We start from the raw sequence: 6,266 nt of genomic DNA, 5'->3' as shown, positions 1-6,266 counted from the left end.
TGTGACGTGGAAGCTTTTTGTGCGAATTGTATTTTAAGGCCGATAGAAAAAAATTAAACGGGATCTTGGTGCAAACATTTCAATCAGCTGTTTTTTTTCAAGACTATCTACTTATTTGTTCCTGAAGGTAATAATTAAAAAGTTAGCTAATTAGTCTTTACTAGTTCATTAACTTTGGAGAAAAAAAATGCACACTATAGGCCACGCGAATCGCAACAGCCCTCAGCTTGGTTTCACGGGGTTGTATAGCCAAGGGCGTCCGCAGAATTTTTTGCAGGGGGGGGCCCCATTGGTTGTTGGCGCCGGAGGGGGGGGGGGGGGTATGTTCGTTGCAAAAAGGCCCTATTTGCGGAGTAAATTTATTTATTTATATATAAATAAAAATAAATAAGTAAAATACAGACATGAAAGAAAAATTACAAATTAAAGCGTGGCTAGGAGAGATGCATTGGAGTTTATCGACGAAGAAGCAATTACAATTAATAAAAAGTGCAAAAAGATACTATCACTTCGTGGAGAAGAGTGCTCAGTCTTGCTGCATACGAGTTCTCGACTCACCCGGATTGATGACCAGCACACAGCACAATATGTTCACAAACACGCAACTACAGTCACTTAGTCAGTCTTCCTTGAACAGCAACTGTAGGCGCCTCGGATTTTTCTGGGCGAATTGCGCAATTACACGGGTGATAATTCATTTCTGTGCTTCATTACACGCTCTCGGTGCACACTCATCATACACATTGATTGGAAAAACGGTTTAACGCGTACGTTGAAAACAAAAGATGACTATATATACAACAAAAACTTACATTTACAAGATAAATGCGCGCTCGCAGCTTCATACACCTCGCTCCATCTTGCTCGCGCATCCGCACAGTCGAGCAACCGCACACACACTGCTCGCCGCACGTCGTTTTCTCGTCCACTGTGTTGGTTGTTCTCACCTTCGTTGACAACTGGCCACTAAAAACACCCAAGCACAAACACAGAGGCGCGCGCACACGTGCAATGGCTTACTTGCTGCAATATCCCCGAATGCGCACTTTGGGGGTGAAAGGAACGCCGCGCGACTTCCGAGGGGAAGGGACACTCGCCACTCCGGTCGGAAAATTTGTTCTTGTGTTTTTATGGGGTTCAGAGGCCCAAAACGACTCGGGCTATGAGGGACGGAGTAGTACAGAGTTCCGGATGATGTCGACCACCTGGGTCTCTTTACCATGCACTGACATCGCACAGTACATGGGCGCTGTTGTGATTTGAGGCCCAGCCAGAGGTGACAGGCGAGCCATGGGCAGGCGCCATCGGGCTGCGTTGGCCAAAGGCGCTGGTTTTCGGAGAAGACGCAAGGAACGCTGGTGTGGGGGCGCCTCTGGAGACTGCGTCGCCGTGAACAAAAGCAGCTAATCCCCTTTGCCGAAGATTCTGAAAGCGGCGCTTCTACCGAACTGCGCTCTCCCGTGGATCGGAGGAGACAGCGAGCGGCGGCGGCGGCGCCAACTCATCGCCCGCTTGACCCTGAGCAGCCCGACAAAGCGGGGGTGGACACGGCTGATTTGTCCTTCCCTCCTGAAGAATTCATCGGTGCCCGGCGTACGAACGTATCCTGATTATAGCGAGCGACGAAGGCCAAAACAAGGTGCCCTGTGCACTGTCTGCCTCCGTCTCGCTATCTCTCTAGAGATCAAAGAAACAGACACCCATCTCAAGACGGCTCGAAACACATGCTCGCCGGTGCCGCTGTATGTCTGCAACAGGTCGCCCTTCAGAAGAGCTGACGGTGGCGTGGTTTGAAAACGGCGGAACGACGAGCGCCCGGACGCGGCATTTCGCAGATGTGACCCAAAGCGTGGAAGCGGGGCTGCTTTTATCCTTTTGGCTGAGCGCACCACCGCCCCTGGCGTGCGGCCATCACTCCCAGTTCGAGTGAGGGATTTTCCAGGGGGGTGCAGCCGCCCCCCCTTGCCCCCCCCTCCGGACGCCCATGTGTATAGCTGAGATGCCCCAATATAACGAACCCCAAGTGAACTTCAGTGGCCATTTCGCGCTGAGTATGTCGCACTGTAACGGCGCTCAACACTTCCATACTCACTCGACGCGGCAAACAGAAATTACTGCACATAACCCGCTCTGTCGATCATCGCACAAAATGTGAGGAAAAGGAAAAGTGTTTCCGCCCCGGGCGCCGCGTTGTATACGTTTCTACGGATGACTCGTAGACGTCGCCTTCGGCGCGGAAAAATTTTTGATGCCGGTGCAGCCATCTTCCGAAACACTCGGTTACATGGCCAGCTGAACGAGGTTGCGCAGACCGCGGTACTCGCTACTACTCGAGCGTTTCCAAGGTCATTGGAGCTTCCCCCTTTAGCTAACCTCCGCGCTGCGCTGCCCTCTGCGAGCACGCTGTGCTTCTCGAGTGCTGCATAGTTTCCGTTTCCACGGCGCGGTCGCATGTTTTGACCGTTGCGATACCTTCGGTCTGCTTGACGGTGTGCGTTCCGCTGGTTTAAAAAGGTCAGCATTATAAGACAGCGGTCGAAAACGAAAGTCACAGGTGACTGGAACAAGCAAAGCGGTTGCATCGAGTCTGAAGTGATGTGAGATAGCGAAGGCCTTTGGCGTAGCACGTTGTCCGCAATCCTCGGCTACAAAGAAACCACCACCAACACCGTCGACCGCGGCGCGAGGAAGTATATTCCTTGTCGTCGCAGCATTTGAGCCCCCTTCAAATGTTTTTTTTTATGGTCCTCCGGCGTACCTGTTCTCCACAAGATCGGAGTACCCTGTGTTGGGTGAACCGCTGGCCACCTGCCAAATTCTACGGACTTCAATCACTCACGCGAAGGCCCAGGGTGAGCTCCGTGTAACGGCTCTCGCCGTTGAAGCGACGGCGAGATAGAATTAAAAAACGCAGTTGGAAAGCCAGCAGCTCTCCAGAAGCACCACCAATCTGCCACCTACTCACACCGCTCTCCTCCCATCTCCGTCCACCTTCAATCTGCAGTAAAATTCTATCGGGTGGGTGAAGCCTAGGTTTCAAGTTAAAGCATGAGTAAAAACATCAAAGTAATCATCCAGGGCAAATCCAGCTACTTTCGCAGGATTGTCGCATCAGATGTCTGATCGTCCCACAATTTTTTTCTCATGAGCGCGAGACATACCTGCAAAACCTCAGAAGATGGAATGCCCATGTACAGAGGCTCTAACGGTTTCTTTGACGACGCTGGCCTCCTCGTGCAGTCGTAGTTCCTTTTTGCTTAGACTATTCGGCACACTTTCCGACATCATCAATGTAGACCAACCTTGCCTGCTCCTTATAACTACGCCACCTTTCGCACTTCACTTTCAAACGGCGATCATGGAATTTTTTTTTTTTGGTCTTCACGTCATGAGTTTGAATTCATGCCGGAGAAGAATGTTCCTTTTAAAATTCGATTTTCGCAGCAGCAAATTCGTCTTTTGGTGCCGAATAAATAACGCCACAGCCAGAAAGAGTGATCGAATCAGTGTTTTACTAGAACAACAAAGGTGACCGGACATTTACCGTTGTGTTGATGGAAATAGCCGCGGCAGCTGGGGTTCTGGGAAATGGTGATGCCGGTTGGAGAGTTTAGTACTGTCGGTAAGGGCGTGTGTTTAAGGAGGGGGGGGGGGGGGGGGGGGGCATGGTAGGCGTGTGCCACGTCGCGCACGGTCGTGCACCCATCATAATCATTCCCTAGAGATGAGAGTATAGTGTTGGTTTACTTTGGAGGTTTCTTTTTGCGGAGGAGGAGGGTACAGTAGCTTTCTCGCACCTCTGTGGACGCCTCAACTGCGCCGTAAACGAAGGGGTGAAAAGGGGTGGGGGTAGGGGGGGGGGGGGGGGGGGCGAGTGAAGCGAAGCAGAGAGAAAGAGGCGCCGTGTGGAGGGCTCCGAATTAATGTCAACCACCTGGGGATCTTTTACGTGCGCTTACTTTGCATAGCACACTGGCGTCTTTGCATTTCACGCCTCCATCGAAATTCGGCCGCCGCGGGCGAGACTTGATCCCGCGTCCTCGAGCCCAGCAGCACAACGTAGTTACCACAGAGTCACAAACGGCGGGTGGTGGAGTAGCCGAGTGCAGTGAGCAATCAAAGCGTGTGTGTGTGTGTGTGTGGGGGGGGGGGGGGGGTGTTAGAGGTGAATGTTATTAAGTTCAGTACTGGGATTTTATGGTGCTCAAGTGGTGGGTGTAGGGTATATAGGGGTCTCTCATTACGACACCCATACACCTGGTGCTGTAAAATTGGGTGGAGTTGCCTTCGGTGCCGCTTTAAGCACCCCACCGAGTAGTTTTGGTGCTCCTTTTGCTGTGAGGCCCGCCAACCATGGTCCGTGCGCACCTTTTCAACAAATCTAAAGGGTCTACAAACTTAAATAATATACTTTTCATTTATTTTGTCGAATAAAACAGATTGCCGCTTCGTAATTACCTCCTCATTGCTCTTTTATCGGGGAAAATGCAACTGAATTAACCAGAATAGAGTTGAAAACTGGGCGAGTGCGATGACATTTTCCTTAGAAGTGCATGCGAAACACGAGAACGTAGGAGTAAGGATAGCGCGAGCACTTCACATACGGTGAGAGAACTTTTCAAAGATGAATTCCATCCGCGATCCCATCAACTGACCCAGCTGTCCACTCCACTGCAGTAAATTCCAACAACAAACTCATTCCAGTTCGGTCTCTGGTCAATTATGGCCATTTACTTCGTGAAGGCAAGGACTGCATCAGTGTATATAGGCATAGAAAGAAAAAAAACTTTAGAAAATATTAAAGCTAATTATGTGAAGTAAGCAGAGTTAGCAGTTACTACTCAAAGCAGAATCCGGTTAAAGATACTAACACTGTTAATGTTTTAGTTATATTTCTGGATACCGTGGTCAAGCCGCGGTATGACCTTAAACTAACACCTATTCATATTACATAGAAAACAGTAGACGAAGTTTAATTTGGAAAAGAGCAAGTCGTTTCATATTTCAACCAAAATATACTACCATATAGCCTGATATTATAGGAAAAATTGAGCGTGAAATTTCCATCATCGATGAAAGAAAAGAATACTGAGTAGCTCGAAATTTACATTGACGTCACAGCCATTGTTTGGCTGTTGAATTCGAAACGAAACCGGAACAGCGCGAGAAAGAAATTTGATAAATTATTTACCGGTCGTAGGAGAATACCACGTGGTAATACATGTATAATGATGCCTAACACATCATTACAAAGAAGAAAACGCACACCCAAAGGTGAGGTGTCTAAACTCATTTAAATCTGCCACTGCCTCCTGCTGCTTTCCAGCTAGAGGAAGCCCACGCATCCCGACTGACTTGTTGGCCAACACATGCTGTCCGAAGCAGCGACTTCCCAAAAACAATTTGGTCGCCAGCAGCAGTTGTTTTATTTACTGCAAGGTGGCGGGCGTTCATAACACAAACTTCTGTACTCTTGGAGACAATTTCAGGTTTCGCCTCTTCGCCATGACCACGTGTTTAAATCAGTCTAAAACGCATACGCAGGAAGACAAAGGGCAGTGCCTCTGTTTTCAACTCTAGCACACATACCACAGAAAAAAAAAGAATCAAAGAAAGAAACCTCGACACGCAGCGCTCAAATGTGTTTCCCAATGTTCAAAGCCGCCCTTTACAGACTTGTACCCAAGTTTATGCCACGGCAGGACGATTTTACACCACCACGAAGAAAATTCCCTGACCACTATAGTCACCTCCAGAACGAAACGCAAAACAACGAATTGAAATTTTGTCCCCATCTTTCTCATACTGCCCCACTTGTACGAACCACTTCAGAATGGTCGCGTTAGAGCTAAGCGCACCCCGCTTGCACAGTTCTGATTGAAGTGTCCGGTGTTCCGGACTTTTTGCACACTACGACAGCGGCAAACACTTTGGTAGAGCTCGCCGTTCATGCCTGAAAACAACTATACTCGCGGACAGCTTTTTGTGGCTATGCAGCCAAGGCTAGGCAGGAAGGGGAAGAGGCGCGCCTTTGTTCACGAACTGGGGGAGGTGGGGGGGGAGGGGTTGTCATTTGTCCGGGCTAGGGCGGTGGCATGACATGGGAGATGGTACAAGCAATGGGACAAAGCCCCGTCCCCTTTCCTTTCCTGCCTAGCCTTGGCTGCATAGCCTCAGAAAGCTGTCCGCGAGTATAGCTTCATGCTGCTTCTTCAGGCAGTCTTTATGGCGGACCAAAAACGTCGAAACTCCTTCAGGCTGGCCGA

This window comes from Amblyomma mixtum, chromosome 1 (genome assembly GCF_055824585.1).
Source record: "Amblyomma mixtum isolate Tamu chromosome 1, ASM5582458v1, whole genome shotgun sequence".
NCBI classification, from domain to species: domain Eukaryota; kingdom Metazoa; phylum Arthropoda; class Arachnida; order Ixodida; family Ixodidae; genus Amblyomma; species Amblyomma mixtum.
The sequence above is the reverse complement of the archived record's forward strand: the minus strand, read 5'-3'. Positions refer to the sequence as shown.